Genomic DNA, 19736 nt, shown 5'->3' on the forward strand with positions numbered 1-19736 from the left:
GCAGATCTGAAAAATGAGGATTCCATCAATAGAGGGATGCTTTGATGAAGCTCTGTTTTCTCCCCAGATTTATTTTTCTAAGGCAGGGGGCATGTAGGCACTAGTCCATTTATATAAACTTGCTAGGCTAACTGTACATGTTTAGGATTTCCTTGAAAAATAATTATCTTATTTTGACAGTTGGTGTTTTAAGGATAGCATAAAACTCCCAAGAATATTCTAAGAGAAGTGATGTGATAATCCAGGGCTGGATATTTTTCCATATTCATTTAATGTAAAATTCTATGGAAGAGAAACAGTGATGATTTGGCAACAATTCCTCCTCTACTCATTTCTCTGAGTGTAGATCTGGAAGGGTGGAAGAGGAAGTGTAAAATGCCTACCCCAGAACTGCTAACAAGAAAGTTTGTGGGAGGGTATTAAAAGGGAATCTAACAAGGAACGATATTCAATATCCTGTAATAAACCATAATGGAAAAGAAGATGAGAAAGAATATGTGTATTACTGAATCACTTTGCTGTACAGCAGAAATGAACACATTTTAAATCAACTATATACTTCAATAAAATAAATTAAAAAAATAAAAAAGAATCTAAGATTAGATTTCCTTCAAAAAGTGAGCGATTTTGTAATGCCTCTCAAACCTTCAGTCCCTTTACCCAGAGTCCCCATCCCTTCGGGTGTTCTTATCCCCACACTTGCCCGGGCCACTGGCAAGGTAGAACTAAAATAAAGCCCAACAGGAACCACAAGTGCCTTGACCCCAGTGAAAGCAGCTCACCGAAGCATAAATCGAGGACTCGTAGAATAATTGGTCAACATTTTGGGGGAAACAGGTTACTGTTACTGCTGCAAAATCTTCTCCCAAAAAGCTAAAGTCGTTTGACCGTCACAATCTAATTCATCTTCATACCTTTGAAAAAGTTTTGGTTTTTTTTTTCCCCCTGACATAAGGGGACACTGAGGGCTAAAGGGAGTTTTGGCTTATCCAGCGTTAAAAAACACATGGTGCTGAATCCTGAGACAAAGACCTGATCTTCCTAGCTCAGCTCCTTGTGCCAGCATGCATCACTTTTCAAGGGTACCCTTGAGATCTCAGAGGAATTCAGTGGCTGCTCTGGGTTGGTTGGTGGGACCCTACTACCTTTTAGGAAGTTAACAATCAAAAGGAAAAGTTGTTTCAATATGATGCACCTGGCTGGAACCAATTTCCTGGTAGAGAGAATCAACCCTTTTGCCCACTTGAAACATTTTGAATAATTTAGAGCTTTCTTTACACATAAAGCATTAACCAGGTAGGACCTATGGACATTAAGATGGTTAATGCTAGAAGTGTTGAAACTTCTCAAAATGTTTCTTTTCACTCCTTGCAAATCTGAGAAATGATCTGAAATGGCAACTCAAGTCTGTAGCGTGGTGATCTCAACTAAGACCTGTCCTTTCTATATTAGGACTGGTTATTTTGGATATTCCAGACCACTCCATTTTATACAAGTGAATTTCAGTTGTAGGGATAATCAGTCAGAATCATTCAAGCCCAGACCGATCTTTTTTTCTAGTGTCAGATTTCACAAAACTAGTCTGTACTGTTGCCTCAGTTCTTGATTTCATTTTGTTCTTCTTGAAGCCTTAAAATACTGCATTGCAGCTAATCATACAAATGACCTCACTGCAGAAGGAAAATGATCTATCCCAGATCATAGAATTTTAGAGTAATCATGATTCTGGGGACATTTAAATACAGTGATAAAATGTGAATTAAAAGTCACTTATATCCTGTGTCAGGGTCATTATTTTCTGCCTCCAAGTAATTTCATACCTAAACCTACCTGGAAGAAACTTTAAAATTTTTTGACATCTCTGCTATTGTGATATATGATGATGGTGGCCATGCTTTGCATCCCTCCTCCCAGTTGATGTGCTATGATCAATGTTGAGCTTGTTCTTTTTATTTAACTCAAGTTAGTGTAATTTTGCAACTTCTAGGAAAACTGTTTCCTCATTGGTTGCTCATTACCTGACTTAATGTTTTGGATGATGGTGTCAGCTAAGTTGTGCCCAGGCATTCAAGAATCGTTGGGTAATTTATAAACTTGTAGAAGCATATTTGTGTTGTTTTACTTAAACAGTGGAGAAAAAGAGAGCTTTTGTCATGTTTGTGCTTTCTAAAAGCATGGTAATTATTATTACTGCCTAAAATAAAACCTACGACACAGTGTCTTCCTAACTTTTATTTTAATAATAATGTGAGATTGGATTTATTTTCATAAATATCATGATATTTTAGTTTAGTTTTTAAAAACAAAATTCCAAAACCCTTCAGTTGTGGATAAAGCAGTGTTTTTCATTATCCAGTAGGCCTGTGTATTATGAATGCATTGAACAGTGAGCCAACCCTCAGCTTTGTTGGACTAGAACTTATCACATAAGTAGACATTATTTTTACTCCTGGTTGAGGTTAGTATAGCACATGCCATTCTGGTGAACACATCGGGACAATTGGAGAGGAGGGAGATGGCTGGTCCAGAGAAACAAGCTGGGAATTGCAAAGTGACAGATGCAGCCTTTCTAGTGACGTGACAAACCATGCTGAAAAGCAAGATATATACAGGATGACAGTTGGAGTTGGGGGATGGCCACTGAAAGACTAAATCCCTCCTTTCCTGGAAACACAGCCGAGAGGGACACTGCATTCTCTCAAGGCAGGCCTAAACTTATTCAGGAATATTCAATAAGCATGTGTTGATGGACAAATATTTTGTTGAATGTTTGCCGTCAGTCCGGGACTGGAGGAGATGTTGTTGAAATTGTGAGAGGGGTAAAAGATGTGGTGAGGGTCCTTGAAGAGCTTATCATCTGGAAAGAAATCACCAGTAAATTCAGTTCAGTTATTCCAGAACCTTGGTGGGTGGAACTATTTGTCACGCACTGTGCAGCATGCTACAGGGCAGAGAAAGATAAAGACATAGTTCCCAGCCTTAGTGTCCTCACAGTCTTAGGTAAGGATATGAACTCAGAAACAGGCTTTTGCAGTAGAAGGTGGTATTGGCAGTGTGCTGTGGTGGCAGAAGAAGTCACTGCTGCTGCTTAGAGCTGGGAAATGCTTACCGAGGGGACGATATCTAATCTGGGTCTTTTTTAAAAAAATTTTTGTTGGAGGATAGTTGATTTACAATGTTGTGTTAATTTCAAGTGTAGAGCACAGTGAATCAGTTGTACATATATCCACTTTTTTTTTTTTTGGATTCTTTTCCCGTACAGGTCATTACAGAGTATTGAATAGAGTTCCCTGTCCTATACAGCAGGTTCTAATTAGTTATCTGATATTTGGTAGTGTGTTTATGTCAATCCCAGTCTCCCAATTTATCCCTTCCCCCCTTATCCCCTGGTAACCATAAGTTTGTTTTTTACATCCGTGATAATCTGGATCTTGACTGAAGTGTTACTAAGTGCCCAGTAAGATTCCAGACTCTTGCTTGAGGCTGCGGATTCAAAGAAGGATAAGATGGTGTCTGTTTTTGAGGAGTTCACGGTCTAAATTGGAAGACAAACGGGTTATGAACCCCCCCACCCCGACACACACACAGAGTAGAATAGGGTGTAACTGTAACAGAGGTATAAACAGTTACTTAGGGGACCACAGGAGGGACCCATATCCTATTGGAGGGAGTCGAGAAAGATGGCCTACCTGAACTGTTACTCAATAGATGAGCACTGTGAATAGAATGAGATGAAGGTGTAGAGAAGGGAATAACTAACTCTGCCTGGAAGAGGGTGAAAATTGGTGACGACTTTGTGGGGGAGATGGCATTAGTCTGGACATTGAAAGGCAAGTGGGATTTTCCCAGGTAGGGATAGACAAGAGCAGAAGGGAATCCCAAGAAGATGAGGTGGCGTGAATCAAGACCCTGGGTTGTGGAAGGGTGTGGTATGTCTAGAGGTACAAGGTCAAGTTTGGTTTGGCTGGAACCCATGGGGCATGGAAGGAATGGGGGAAACCCATTCAGCAAAGTGGCCTGTAGCCAGAACGTGAAAGCCAGACTAAAGAATCTGTTGTCTGTTTGCTTGTTTCTGAGAGGGAGTGAGGAGCCATTATAATTGGAGGTTTTGGAAAGTAATTTGGGCAGTAGAGGGGGAAGGGATTGGAGGGGAGAAAGGTTAAAACAGTGGTTCTCAGCAGTGATGGGCAGTGTATCAGAATAACCTGGGAAGCTTTGGCAGGATACACAAGCCCAGTTTTTTCCTTAATCTTCTGTCTTTTCCCTCAACCGAGTTTCTGATGGCATATGAGGTGATGGGAAGGTAAATAGGGGTATTTTGAAAAAGCTTGGGGGGTGATACTGATACATTCTGCCCTTTGCTATTGCATTACTCTTACTCTTAAGTCAAGAGATGCTCTAGGAAGGCTGAGACAGTGGAGATGAGAAAGGCTGATTTGAGGGATGCGTGAGAGTTGGAATTAATAGGATGGATCGGAGGAGGCTGTGGTGGAGAAGAAACATGAAAAATACTTAGGTGTCTAGTGCGAGCAACTGAGAAACTATAGACTGAAGTGAGCTCACAAAGAGGAGAAGGTTTGACAAGATTGTGGACTCTACTTGAAGTATGTAGAATTTGAGGTCTCTGGAGGCATTTGGTAACATATAAGCTGGAGTTCAGGAGAATTTAAACCACACACACCCAAGTCAATTATGCAGCAGTAGAAAACACCACATCAGTGTTTTTAAAAGGCAACAGAAAACCAGAGACAAGGGAGATTGTGTTGGCTGGAGCAGACAGGTATGTCTTTGTGGAAAAGTGGAATATGAATTGCATCTCAAGGCATTAATAGAAAATTCAACTTCAAGCGATGAAGAGATTAAAAATGGAGATTGTGTGCCAAAAGGTATGGGGTAAGAAGAAGAATGCTGTTTCAAAAGGGCAGGGCAGTAATATAAATGACTTAATAATAGAACCTAATATACCCTCATTTATTTTTCACTCCTGGAAGGAGCCATTATTATTCACAATTTATAGATGAAGAAATGGGTTCAGAGAGGTTAAACAAATGACCCACATGAGGCCAAGTGGAACAGTGGATCCTTTAACCTAGACTCTTGTTCTGATCCGTGAGGTTACGTGTCCTTGAAGGCAGTGTTCATTTCTTATATGTTGTTAAATACCTCCTGGCTAATGTGTAGCCTGAAAATACAGTAGACCTGCCAAAGATATCTGTTGAATTACAGAAACGAATCAGTTCTTTTGTGCATCAGTTTATAGTTATTTGCCGTCTACACTTAAGACTAAATGTGGAATGTAACATTATAGGACTGAACAGCACCTTAGTAATTTTCCAATCCAACCAGCTCACTTTATAGAGGAGGAAATTCATTCTCAAGAAAGGAAGTGACGTACCTGAAATCTCACACCCAGTTATTAGCAGAGCTGAGCCAGTACCTTGACCTCGATTTCTGTACCCAAGGCTTTTCTCTTGTAACATTCCATCCCAGGGAACCGTAACACTTCTCCCTCTTCTGAGCTCTCCAAAGCTCGATGGAAATGAAAAACGTGGATAGGACATAAGAGGTGACTTGATAGGTGAGAACTTTGTCTTTGTAGCCATCCCATCCAATCTTGTATTTAATGGCATGAATAAGAGAATGCTGACACAGAAATCAGATGCAGGAAGTAATGAGCAATTCCGATGAGAAAAGAACAAGCGTAACAGTGACAAACGAGGGTTAAGTGAGGTAGAGACTTCTTCCACGTGTTGTCATGGAATGCTGTGGAGTCACCTGTGTTTTGTTATCTTTTAAGTGCAAAACATGGTCTCACCTGCCTAGGACAGATGAGAAGAAATACCATCCCAGGCTAGAGAACTGATGAGGGAGCGGTGCAAGGCATGGTGGAAAGGGTCCAGTGCTGGGAGTCAGGACCCCTGGGGATGCTCATGAGCTGTGTGGTTTGGGGGACTTTGCTCTTTCAGGTTTCTTATCTGTGAACGGGAGGGTTAGATTAGGTCTGTCTAGCTTCTGTCTGTCACTGGAGCTCTCAGCTAAACCTCTGCCCACAGCTGATGAGCCCCTCCTTGCCAGCGAGTGGGTTGGGGCAGTGACTTGGGGCGGCTCTGCAGTGTCGTGGATGCGGGCTCCTAGGGGTGAGCAGAACCCCTGGGGCTGCAGGAGCATTGAGCGTCAGCCTCTGCGTTCAGTCAACACCGTGTGGGTCCCCTTGGCTCCTCTGTTACCTTCAACTTGAGCTGCTGGTGTTCAGCGGAAACCCCACCTCAACCAGTCAGCAGCGGGGAGCCCCGTCTTCTCACCTGATCCCCGGCAGCCTGTCCCCGGGGGCTCAGCTCTGCTTCTGGGCCTCTGCCCTTCACCTACATTCTGGATAAGGACCATTGCTAGATCTCACTCTTTATCTACGTATCCCGTCCCGCCTCTCGAGTTCTACCCCTTTGATTACTTTTATGGCTCATTTTTTTTCTTTAAAAAAATTTATTTTTTTAATTAACCTACAATGAAACTGACTTGCTTGCACAGTTCTGTGGATTTTAACACACGTATCCATTCATGTAATCATCACCAAAAGCAGGGCACAGAGCAGTCCCATCAACTGCAGGAAATTCTTTCATGCTCTTCCTTTGTAGTCATCGCCTCCCCTCGCCCCCAGTCCCTGGCGGTGCTGAGACGTTGAACGTGTTGTACAAATGCAGTCATGCAATGGAACTTTTTCTCGAGAACGTCTTCTTTCACTCAACCTTCGAGATTCATCAGTGTTGTTGTAGGCATCCATAATTTGTCCTTTTTAAATTGCTGCGTGATTTTCCAGTGTATGGATGTAACACATTTGGTTTATCCGTTCACTGGCAGAAGGACATTGGGATGGTTCCCAGTTTGGGGTGGTTATAAATAGAGCTGCTATAAATATCCATGTACAGGTGTGTGTGTAAACATAAGCTTTCCCTTCTCTGGGGTAAACGCTGAGAAGTCACAGTGCTGGGTTGACCCCCTGAATTTTGATCACTTCCCACCTTTGAACTAGGTGTGCCCCTCCCGTTGGATTTCTGATACTGGACTCACTCTGCTGCCTTCCCTCTTCCTCAGATGAGCGGGCCCATCTACCGGTGCATTTCTGGTTCCCTCTCTTCCCTCCCATGGTCCTCCTCTTTCTGACTAGGAGCTGCCAGCACATAATAAAACGGGAGCCCATTTTGATTAGTCTAAATCTTTTTCGGCTCTGAATTTGTGGTGGTTTCATTATTGCACCAGTTTTGTAGTGCCCTCTGCTGGCTGATTCACAAAGCTGGCTTTAGGCCTATGCTAGGGGAGAACTTGTAGGTGCCACGGGAGAAAGAAAAATAATTGGGAAGGGACGCGGTTGTGGCGCACTAACGTTGTCGTGACAGCCTGACGGGGACTCTTCCTGTATTTGATGCTACACATATAGAGAAATGCTGTAATATTTTTGTGGAACCCTACAATATTGTGCCTGTCTTCTCAATTGTGGGCAAAGATGGGCTGTCTGGAAAGCTGGACTCAGCCTGGAGCCTGTTACCCACATTGCTATTTTGTGAAGATATCCGCATACAAATGACTCAGATCTAAACATTCAAAAATGCTCTTGGAGGGCCATCTGGTTCTTGTTGGTTCTAAAAGCCTCGTTCAGCCTGGTAGATGGATCCAGTACAAAAGATAGTGAGGGCTCTTCATTCAGGTTTAAATAGGTTCCACTGACCAAGAAGAGAAGCAGCCTTTATAAAATAGCTGGTACTGATGCTCCCAGAGCCGGGGGATGAGGATTCTGCCTCGTAGGTCAGCGGGAGGCTGATAAATATTTAATTGATGATCATGCACTTGCATGGAGGCTTTGGAACACAAACACACACACACACACACACACGCGCGCGCGCACACACACAGAAACACAATTTGGTATCATCATGGAACACGTGATCATTTGTTTGGTATCTGAAACAGGCTGGGAATTAGGCTGACCCAGCATGTCAGGCAGTGAGGTCTGTCCGAACCTCGGGATCCTCGTGATGTGTCATTTAATTGGTGAAGACAGCGCTGCCAGCCTTGCAGTTTGAATGGTGGTGCTGATGGACTTGCCATTTGCACTCGCTAGCTACTGACCTTTCTGATCAAAGGTATGGCCGTACATTCTGTGACCAAGGGACAGGGGGTGTCTCCTCTCTGGGAGGCTGACAGGCTTGGAAAGGGAGGGAATCCTGTGCTCTCAGCCTCAGCTTTGCGCTCCGACCACCTCCAGACAGAGACTGGGCATCTAGGGAGGAGGATGCTGGGTACCGGGGAACATGAATTGGAGGCGGCCGCATCAGGAAGCAAAACGCATGACATGGCGCTCGCTCCTTGATTAACCTTTTGTTTCTCTGAGCTTTACCTCTCTCATCTGGAAGTGGCACCAGGGGAGGTGTGCTGGCGCTTGTGCTTTCTTTAGTTTATGCAGACAAAACCACAGTATATCCTGTACTAAGACGGTGTAATTCATACTTTAAGTCTCTCTCACTCCTGAGGATGTCAAGTTATCGGAAGCAGGGATTGCATCTTACTTCTCTCTACCCCCCAGCTCAGCACAGCACTTGGCCCAAAGAAGAGGCAAAAAGGGAGCGTGGTGAATGCTGTGGGTAGAGGTGTGGCTTTTTAAGGGCGTCCGTGAGTTTCATGAAGTTTATAAATGTTGGGACTTTGGGAAAATCATTTCACCTTTGCCTCGGGTAATCTGTCTTTCTCGTGTGCCCTCTCAGTAGAGACGCCGGTGTTCCACATCCTGTTGGACTCATCTCTCCAGGACGGTAGCGCTCCGGGAAGAATTCCCTACCGAAGGGGAACCAAGAGCCTGGAGGATCTCTTAGAAAGAAACCGGTAAGTCCTTACCAGCCATTTTCTAAACAAATAACTACAAAGTTCACCTCAGTATCCGCTGTCCTCATCTGAGAACACCAAGTGAAACCTCTTAACAGTCGAGAGTAAAAGTTAATGATGTGGAACTTTTTAGTTTGTCCCACTATGTCTCTCCTGTGGCCATGGCACTTAAAATGATTTCTAACTGTTAATGGAGAAATTTTGCGTGATCGGTTTTTATAAACCATCTGGTGAGGCTTATGGTCTGCAAGGAAGACTTGGCAGGACTCTGCAGGTGACCAGCTTTCTTCCCCACGGGCTCCCCTCTCCTCTCAGTGTTCCACACTGTCACAGAGTCTTCACATTTTTGTGAGTGGTTTCTATTGGACCCTAAACCTAGCCTGGTCTCTTGCGGTGTAGCTGGGGCACCAGAGACTTAAGTTACCTCCTGATGAGTTTACTGATGATGGTGACTGCAGTGCCTGTATTTTTAAAAAATTTGGTAAAATATATATAGTATAAAAATTACCACCTTAACCATTTTTAGGTGTTCAGCTCAGGGGTATTAATTGCAGTCCCACTGTCACGTTACCATCACCACGGTCCGTTCACAGAACGGTTTTCATCTCACAGAAGTGAAACGCTGCACTCGTGGGTCAGGAACTGCCCATTCCTCCCTCTCCTGCCCTGGCAACTACCATTCTACTTTCTGCCTCTGTAAATGACAGGTGCTCTAAGTACTTCATAGAACTGGAATCATATAGTATTTGGTTTTTTTGGTGACTGGATTATTTCCCTTAGCATACTGTCCTCAGGGTTCTTCCATATTGCAGCGTGTATCAGAACTTCCTTCTTTCTTGAGGTTCAGTAATATTCCATTGTATGTATATATCACTTTTTTTTTCATCCATTCATCTGTTGATGGACACTTGGATCACTTCCACCTTTCGGTTATCGTGAAAAATTCTGCCATAAGCACAGATGTACAAGTATCTCTTCAAGACCCTATTTTCAATTCTTTTGGGCATGTACCCAGAAGTGAGATTGTGAAATCAAATGGTAGTTCTATTTTTAAGTTTCGGAGGCACCACCACACTGTTTCCCACACTGGCTGCATCGTTTTACATTCCGCCAACAGTGTGCAAGAGTTTTGATTTCTCCGCATCTTTTCTAACACTTAAACTTTCGGGTTTTTTGATGGTATCCATTCTAATGGGTGGGAGGTGGTATTTCATTGTGGTTTTGATTTGCATTTCCCTGATGATTAGTGCTGTTGAGCATCCTTTCCTGTGCTTATCCGCCGTTTGTATGTCATCTTTAGAGAAATGCCTATTCAAGTCCTTTGCCCATTTTTGAACCGAGTTCTTTGTTTTGTGGTTGAATTGGAGGAGTTCTTTATATATTCTGGATCCCTTCTCAGATACACAATTTGTAAATATTTTTCTCCATTCAGTGGGTTGCCTTTTCACTCTGTTAATCGTGTCATTTAATGCGTAGAAGTTTTAAATTTTGATGTAGTCCAATTTATCTCTTTTTTTCTTTTTCTGTTTGGCTTTTGATGTTACATCCAAGAAATCATTGCCAAATCCTGTTTCAAAACTTTTCCCCTACATTTTCTTTTAAGAGTTTTACAGTTTTCGGTCTTACATTTAGGTCTTTGATGTATTTTCTGCAGTGCTTGTTTTTACCCCTTCCTAGACACTGAATTTCTTGAGCACAGAGACTGTGGCTGTTCATCTTTTTATTCTTAGCACTTAGAATATACCTGGCACATAGTAGGCGCTCAGTAAATTATAGTTGAATGAAACAACTTTATCAGACACGATGAGACTAAATCAAAGGCTATATTTATAGTGATTTGCCATTTCCATAATAATAATTATAGCAGACTGTCTTGGGGACCCAAAAAGAAATCTCTGAAATAAAAAGATGTCATACTGGTTTCAAGGACTTTTTGGCATTTTATTTATTTACGTTTTCCTGAGGATGTTTAATGGCATATTTGAATATTTGTCACACTAACTGTGTTCTCATCACACTTGACCCCGAGTGCCTTTCTCATGAGCTCTGTGCACAGTGAGCCTCCATCATGATGAAAACGATTGGTCAGGGTTGTTCTACCGTGCATGTGGGTCCCTGAAACCCTGCATCAGCCAGTGGAGGAGGTGGGCCCTGGATTGCTAGCTGGCCTTGGGAAACTTATTCCACACCTCCGTGTCTCCCTTAGTTTCCTCATTTATAAAATGAGAGTGTCTACAAGTTTCCTTCTAGTTCTAAAATGACGAAAGTTTAGGTATTGGTGATTGATAGGACATTTCAAATAGGAATAGAAATTCAGCCACTTCTGGGAAGAAGTAAAGACAAGATTCACCCCCATCCGGCCTCTCCCCGAGAGCCTTCCTGCCTCAGAAACCCAACCTGAGAGTTGGGTAGAGAGACCGCTGTGCCACCTTTGCAGTTATGTTTCTGCTTATGCCACACGTGAAGGCAGGGAGGGCAGGGGCTGAGTCGAAAGCAAAATTCCTATTATAGTTGTTGTTGTTGTTGAATCAAGGACGTCTTCTCCGCATCTCAGCCATTCCAGAGCCAGTTGTCCTGTGCCTGCATATGTGTGAGGCACAACCGGCTGGAGAGATAAGAGAGCTCTTGTTTACACTATCAGCTGAAACCAAACCCCATACATCCCACACGTTTCCTGGGTGGGTTTCTGCCATGGGAGAGGCAGTTACAAGTACAGCCTCCCTGGTGGACACCCTTGCAGGAGGTCGCCTGAGGTGTACCAGTGTCTGGCTCTGAGGCCTGCCTCTGCTGTGGCCATCATTTGACCTTTCTGAGTCTGGGTGTCGGGTCATCTTTACGGTGCCAATCAAACAGCAAGGCCTGGTGAGGGCATCAAGGAAATCTGGGCTCGCACCTCTACTATTTCCATCTGAATGAGGTTTGGGAATGTGACTTACCCTCACTGGGAATGGGTTTCCACAAGTGTAGGGGTTTTATCTGCTGTTTTGCATAGAGAATTGGGTTGTCAAAAGAAGGGGCAAAACTAACTTCTACTGAGCACCTTCTGTGTGCTGGGCCCTGTGTTATATGTTTATAGAAATTAGCTTGTTTAATGCTCAAATGGTTCCATGAAGGAGCCATTGTTAGGCTCCTCTTAGGATGGGAAAATTGGTGCTTGGAGCGTTGAAGTGCCTTGTTCAGAGCCACACAGCTGATACACAGCAGGAGCAGGACTCCAGCGCACATCTAAGTGATGTGGGTCTAAAGCCAGTGCCTTCCCCACATCATTAGACCTGGACGTAGAGTAAAGTGAGTGTGTTCTGGACTCATGGGGGCCCCGTCTCCCCCTCCTTCCTCTGCTCACGGTGCTAATTTGCTTCCCTTTCGGGCTCCTGAGAAGGGGAGCTCTCTCAGCCTTTGAGTCTTCTGGCCTTTACCTTTGCTGAAGAGCAGATACCCCCTATTTTCCCCAGAAGCCATGTTTTCAAGCAAATGAAGTAACTTTTGGTTAAATTTGGGGGGTGGGGCCAAAATGATCCCCAATACAGAGATCCAAGCACAAGTAAGGTGCCTCTACCCATGCTCCTGCCTTGAAGTCATTTCCTTTCCTCCCTCTTCCTTTTCCTAAACATATTCTTCAAAACCTCATTTTCCTTGGGGGCCCTGGTAAGTGTGATCGTGTCCAGATTTCCACGCTGGGGCCTGGGGTTCACAAAAGGCCAAGTTGACGTCCATTCTGCGTCTGGCTTATTTGATGCCAGAGGACTGCTGGGGTCTCCTGAGAAGCCAGGAGAGATTTGCTTCCTGCAGAGGTTTGGATAAGCCCCAGCTAATCTCCATGGCTTCTTAAGGGCACACCTGCTTGTCTGCCAGCCAGCAGCCTCCTCGCTCATTTCCCGTGGGACAGCTGGGGTCAGAGGGCCTCCAGAGAGCCTTTTATCCCCCGCCGACCCACCAGGCCCCCCTTAGCAGCACCTGGGCCCACACAGAAGACTTCCTTTGAGGGGAGGTTGAGACGTCCCTCCCCGAATGGGATCTGGTGCCCTTTTCCTCCCTTCTAAGAAAGCATTTAATTCAGGCTTTATCATGCCTGGCTCAAACTTTATCTCACTGGGGTGAAGCTGATCTGAATTAGTTTCTGGGCTGCTGAGCTGTGAACACGTAATAGGTGCTCAGTAAATAAAGATGATGTCTGATTATGATCTGCTTGGCATCCAGGAAAGATACACTGTCAGCTTTCCCTGTGTTTCATCCCCGGAACGTAATAGTAACGCTGATAATATTAAAACGGCAGAGAATTCAAAAGTCATTTCTGTTTAGCTGTGGGAGTTAGAGGATCTCTCCTCCCTCTTTTCCCAATGAAAATTGCAGAAAGTGAGAATCAAAACAATGGATACTTCCTTTCCTCCCAAGATGGACTCTCCCCTGGACCAGCAGTGGGCACTGTGCATGCCCTCACCCCATCTTATTCAAGCACAGTAGACAGCTGTATCAATAAGCAGCTATATCAGAAGGGATTGAGAAAGAAACTGAGCTTTTCGTTTCTAAAAGTTTAAAATTTTAGTTTCTAGTTTAGTTTCTAGTGGGTATGTGTATGCGCCAAGCTTTTTGTGTAGGTCATCTCAGTTGGTCCTCACAGCACCACTTTGAGGTTGGTAGCATCATCCTGATTTTAAAGATGAAGAGACTGAGGTACAGAGAAGGGAAAAGACTTGCTCAACTTCACCCAATGGTGAAGTCATGGTTCTTGTTCAGATCTGGATGGCTCCCGGGTCCCTGCTCTTTCCCTTTCACTCTGTGTTTCCCAGGGGTGGAACAATTGTGAACGCATTACATCTGCCCATCTGAGATCCTTTCCCAAATAGCCATGATCCACAAAAAGTTCTTTGGACATGAAAAGCTTCTCACTAAGTCTGGAAATGTGGAATCAGCTAACCCAAACCTTCAAGTAATTGGAATGATTCTTGTATATTTCAGTTTTAGTTGAAAGAGAGAAAGGAGTGGCAACCCACTTAGTTTAGGAGTTTAGACAAGGCGTTTACTTCTCGGATGCACGTTTATTTCAGTAGGATTTTTTTCAGCTCAATAATAATATACCTTCTGCTCTATTGAACTATGACTTCTAAAGTTTAGAAGGATGATCCAGAGGTGTGGCAAGGGCATACATCATTAAAGAGGGCCGAGGAAGAGCATAGAAGGAAAGAGTACTGATTTTGAAAGTCTTAAGAACATTGGCTTGAACCCCCATGCCACCCATAGGTCCTGGCTCTAGGCAACTCCATCACTGGAGCCTTCAGTTCCATCAGCTGCTAGTAGGCATGTAGTGCCTTAAAAGGTTGTGAAAAGTCAACGAGATAGCATGTGTATCAGTCACCTAGTGCAGGGAATGTGCATTGTCCCTGCTCAGGAAATGCTAGTTTTCTTCATAAAGCAGAAAGTTAATATTTAACCACAAGTAAAACAAAATGGATATTGGTCACTTAGAATTTTTCCATTTTACTCTTTGGGTAGCATCTGTGAAATGGGTCAGGAGGGCTGAGGAGACTCAAGACCATTTCCCTTGGCAAAAGCACCCTGGGAATTGTGCTCCTGATGTGGAATTTATATCCTGGCAGTCAACTCTCTGGCTCCTACATTATTCCTGCTTCCGTCAGTGTAGGTCCTCACAATGATAGGCCATATATTGAACAACAGCAAAGACAACAAAGATGTCGAGGTCTGGTAACCCACAGTAGAATTTACCAGTTTATTGCTTTAACTCAACAACCCAATTTTCTCTAAGCAGACTCAGTCACGGGAAGCAAATGGTGTAGCACTAGGCTGAGATCTCCTTGCTTTCTACATTTCTCTATAATCCATTGTTTTATGCCTCCACTCTCTGCCTGAGTATCTCACGCGCCTTCAGAGGTATTTGTTCTTGTTCCTATGAATCCAGACAGGCCAAGTGTGCGCCAGGAACCCTGACACCATGAAGAGCGTGAGGAAGAGAATGGCCTCGAAACACGTTGTATTTGCAGATGAGTCCTTAACACTGGGGTTTAGGTTACTGTCTGACTTTATAGCGAGGCCGACCTTGGTGTGAATCCTTGACTTACTGCTTACAATCTTTGAGCTTTAGTATCCTTATTAGTCAGATGTATCTGGCTCGTGTAATAAGTTCTCAATACATTTAAGTCATTAAATGAAGTTTGCTTTCTGTTTATCCTACTGTTAATAACCTCATTTAGCTACCTCCCAGTCTCTTCTGAGACTGACATGTAGTTTATCCCCGTAATTCTAAAAATAGTTCACATTATCAGTGTTTTCTCTTTGGATTGGCCAGATGGGCACTGCACTCTTTGGGGCTTCTCGGTTGAAGACAACACAATACTGTAACCATCCCTGGCTCCTGCTTTTTCTTTCCTTGCCTCTCCCTCATTCTCTCCCCCCAAGGAGGCGGGGGAGTCCCAGTGACAAGGTCGACATGGCAGATGTAGGGCTTCCATCAGGAGTCCTGCCCGTGGAGGACATTTTATTTAAATTTGCAGTGATTTGCTTCCTACTGCAGATGCTTCTCTTTAGCGTTATTGATCTCCTCTTTCTACTGAGCCACGTCAGATGTCTTTGACCCTGGTTTGCACCAGGAGCAGTGGAGGGGCCGCCCGAGACTGTCTGGCATTGTGATTGAATTCAGTTCCTCTTTATGTTTGCATAGGCCTTTTTCATTCTGCCTTGAAATGGGTTGTGCCATTGCAGGTGGGGTCCAGAGTCTGCATCCTTTGTGTCACGCCTCTCAATATAGTAACGACTTCTCTCAGGATCAGGGTCTCTTTCCTGGATGGATCAGCCTGTCCCAGGGTGGGAAGGACTCTCAAAGCTTGGGTTTCTTCTCTAGGAAATTGGCCAATATAGTTTCTGAATAAAACTAGGAGGGGCCTGGAGAAGACATTATTTAATGAGCACATATAAACAGAAATGATAGCATGAGATGGGAAGGAAAGGGGAATAAAGACTAAAAGTAGGGACGCCATCTTCTTTCTTTTTTCTTAGAGTTGAAAGTTTTCCTGAATTATCTCTAGGGCTTTAGCGAGAAAAGAAGTCAGGGGAATTGTGTCTTTACTGTTTTATATGACCCATCCAAAGAACAGCTAAAAATATTAGTCTCCCCAAATCTCTCTGGCCCATCACACTGCCCTGCTCCAGCATGCCACAGCCCATGAACTCAAGCCCATTTCTTTTCTCTTTTATTCTGGATCCTGCATGATAACCCAGGACACCTGCCATTTGTGCTGTCTCACGATTACTGCTTCTGGACAAGTTGAAGCCTTGAGATCCCTCAGAGAGAAGAGTAATAACCCTGGGGGAGATAGAATAGCCCTGCTTGAAGCGTTTAATTTTCATAAGAGAATGATGATAACTTAAATCAGTAGCAAATATATTGCAGAGAAATAGGCCCCTGGTCCACAGAGAAGGGATCAATAAAGGCTCTGCCAACATGGTGAAGTAAATCAGGGAGTTGGGATAATTACTTAAATTTTCTCAAGAACCTCTGCTCAGAAGGGGTTTAATTTGATTGCTTGCTTTAAATTTATTGTCCCCTCAATTCATCAACTTTATCAGATTTGACTTGTGTAGGCCCCATCTCCTCTCTCTGTCCATTTCTCTCTCTTTTTCCCCGCCCCCTTTCTGTCTCTCTCCCTCTCTCTTTTCCTCTGTGTGTGTGTGTGTGTGTATTTTTCTAGGCAGCCGGAAATTGAGTGATGATCCTCTACCAATAATCTCATCCTTAGTCTAAACTTCATTTCCTTCCAGGACTGACAATATTATCAAAATTGTTAACAAATCAGTGTGTTAAATTACAGTTCCTAGGAGGTGAAAGACACATAATTGACTATCACACCATTACCTTTAGTACAGTTCTTTCTGTATAATATAATTATTTTATGTTTTTGCTGGCATGGCTAGCACCAAGCATCCCAGTACATCACATACACTCTGTTGCTTTAATCTGTTGCCATGACAACCTCAACATTCTCCCACAGCAACAAAATTTAAATATGTATCTATGAATCTGAAGAAACAACTATAAGATTAAATAAAGTTCTACTAACATCAGTCTGTTTCATATAGCATTCAAGATGATTTCCATAACAACAATTATTGGATATAATTGCATGCGATGTAATCCATAATTAATCTTTCCTGGAAAAGTACAAAGTAATCAGGTTCTTTCATAGGCAAATGGGTGAATGCCCTATTCAGTTATTCACCATCTTTTGAATGTCTATGTATGCCACTGTGTTAGGCTCATGAAATTAGTTAGGGTACACTCCAGTGACAGCCCAAAAATATATAAAGATTTTTTTTTTTAATGGAAGTATGGTTCTTTCTCTTGTAATAATCCAGTACTTTGTTTCTAGTCAGTAGTAGCTTTCTTCAGTGCAGTGATCCAGAGACCCAGGTCTTTCCATCACATAGCTCTGCCAGCTGCTGAGCCCTGTTAACTTCTGCATCTAGCTAGTGGCAGGCAGAAGAGAGCATGGAGATGTGGTGTGCTGCAAACACCTCGAAGGGACATACATCACTTCTGCTCATTTTCCATTGGCTAAAACTAGTCACATGGCCACCCCTAGGTGTAAATGGACCTGAAAAACCTAGTCCATGGCTTGGTAGAAGCTTCTCAGCAGCAACTCTATGAGAGCAGGAGAATCATGAATTTTAGTAGATAGCTGGCTTGCTCTGTCACCGTGCAGGTAGATAGAAAGAAGAGGAAGGTGTGCTTCAAACACATGAAGGGCTCACAGCTTGCCAGGAGAAAGTCATATGGTAGTAAAGGAGTGAACTGAGTGCCACGGGGAGAGCTTGCTTCTGCTTGGCAGGACTGGGGAGGTTGGTGGTGGTGCCTTCACCACAGTGGTACCTTGGATTGCCAAGGAGACGTACCTGATAGTAATTGTAAAATACTGGACTTGCTTAATAGCATGTGTGTAGGAGTGGGAGGCTAGAGGAGATGGGAGTGAAGAGGAATAATTAGATAATGTAGTTGTCTCTGTTGATTCTCAAGTGATAAGCCTGTATTTCTCCCTCACTCTCCACTTGCCTTATCATGAGTGGGTGACCTTGATGAGACATTTTCAATGTGGTATCTTTGGTTTCTTTTAATCTCCTGTCAGTTGCTGTCACTGTCAGCATGACCTAGCTCCAGTGAAACATTCAGCTTTCGTTTCTGCCTTAGAAGGAATGTTAAATTATGAGGAAATGTCAGGATGGGAGGAAGCCAAACACATGGTGGACACATTACTTGAGGGGGTCACTGAAGGACACTGACCTCTTCTCTCAACGTTACAAGGTTTAAGGAGGCCTGTATTTTGACCTTCCGGATTCTTCTACAGTTGGAGTTGATATAACTTGTCACTTAAGCACTGTCTGTCTCGAGTGCTGACTGCCATTGTGTTCTAGCCAGGTGAATTGTAATCGACACCTACTTGCCTGGAGTGGGAATGACCAGTTATCAGTTTACCAAAAGGCTCCAAGACTCTGGACATAACTCTCATTGGTGGGTGAGGTGATTGTCATTGGATTTGTGGTTGTAATGTTCTTTGAGGTGTGCTCAGGAAAGAAATACCAAAATGCAATGGCCACTGTAAAAATGCTTTGAAAAGTTATAATGACTTCAATACAAATGAAAGAAGGTACAGAGTAATGATTTCAAATGGAGAATTTCCCTAGTGACACTTACGTGAAGCACTGTTCAACTAATCTATCGTACCTAAGGAAAAGCAGGAGTCGGGTTTGTGTGAAGCATTTTAGTGACTCTTTGGGATGCTCGCCAACCATAGCAAGAGATTAAGAAGGATAAAAGAAAAGCCTTCAAGTATTTGGAGATTGGTTTGGGAGACACAGCCAACAAGCATGAAATAATTGACAAAACGTGAATTTAAATGCACAGACAGGCAGGAGAAACAGAGGCAGTTATTTGGATAATTGGATCAAAACCCCTTATCTATGAATACTGTGCATTTTTATACGTTTTGCCATATAAGAGATTAGTTTTCTCTCTTTGAAAGCCTTTTTGTGTGTGTGTGTGTGTGTACGTGGGCCTCTCACTGTTGTGGCCTCTCCCGTTGCGGAGCACAGGCTCCGGACGCGCAGGCTCAGCAGCCACGGCTCACGGGCCCAGCCACTCCGCGGCATGTGGGATCTTCCCGGACTGGGGCACGAACCCGTGTCCCCTGCATCGGCAGGCAGACTCTCAACCACTGCGCCACCAGGGAAGCTCCTGAAAGCTTTCTAAGGAAAAAAAAAGAGGAGAATTTCATAGTTTAACTTGGTTTTCAGAAATTGGCCCTTAAGTTTTGGTTGTAGCTTTGCTTCTCCTTCACTCTAAAATAGTTAGTATTTTAATAAAATAAAAAAATGGAAGTCATAGACAAAAAATAATAAATACAGGCTTCCCTAAAATGATCACTTTATTTTCTGCTTTTCTAAAAAATAAAATAAAAGTCAGCCACTTAGCAGCCTGAGCCTGCGTATCTATACATCTATAAATGTATAAACATCTCATATTTTTCTAGAGGTCTTGGATTCTAAGAAACACATTGAGTGTTTCTACTTTTCATTATGGTTGCTTTTGATATACCCCACATTTGATTCATTGAATAATGGAAGTTTTAATCATGATGTAGCCTGTCTGCTCCCCTCCACTTTTTCTCTAAGCACTGGTCTTCCTTTCACCCTATTCCTTATTTTCTCTGGACTTGAATCTCTTCAGGTTTAGTGCTTGGACTTCAATGAAGTTCTAGACCTCAAAAAGGCCAGGTGCCTCCCAAGTCTTCTAATCTATATCTGCAACACTGATGACGTGTTTGTTAAACAGTTTACTCTTTTTTGTGAAGCTTTATGTTCTC

General features: G+C 43.3%; 1 long non-coding RNA gene across 1 annotated transcript in view; it reads left to right on the plus strand.

Annotated features, from left to right (window-relative positions):
- Positions 1–19736, plus strand: part of LOC132429452 (uncharacterized) — a 259274-nt gene that overhangs the window by 76687 nt on the left and 162851 nt on the right. Inside the window, exon 2 of the long non-coding RNA XR_009520352.1 lies at positions 8754–8871. This is a non-coding gene — a long non-coding RNA (uncharacterized lncRNA). The remainder of the gene's footprint in view (positions 1–8753; positions 8872–19736) is intronic.

The sequence above is a fragment of the Delphinus delphis genome, chromosome 8 (genome assembly GCF_949987515.2).
Source record: "Delphinus delphis chromosome 8, mDelDel1.2, whole genome shotgun sequence".
In the NCBI taxonomy this organism is placed as follows: Eukaryota; Metazoa; Chordata; class Mammalia; order Artiodactyla; family Delphinidae; genus Delphinus; species Delphinus delphis.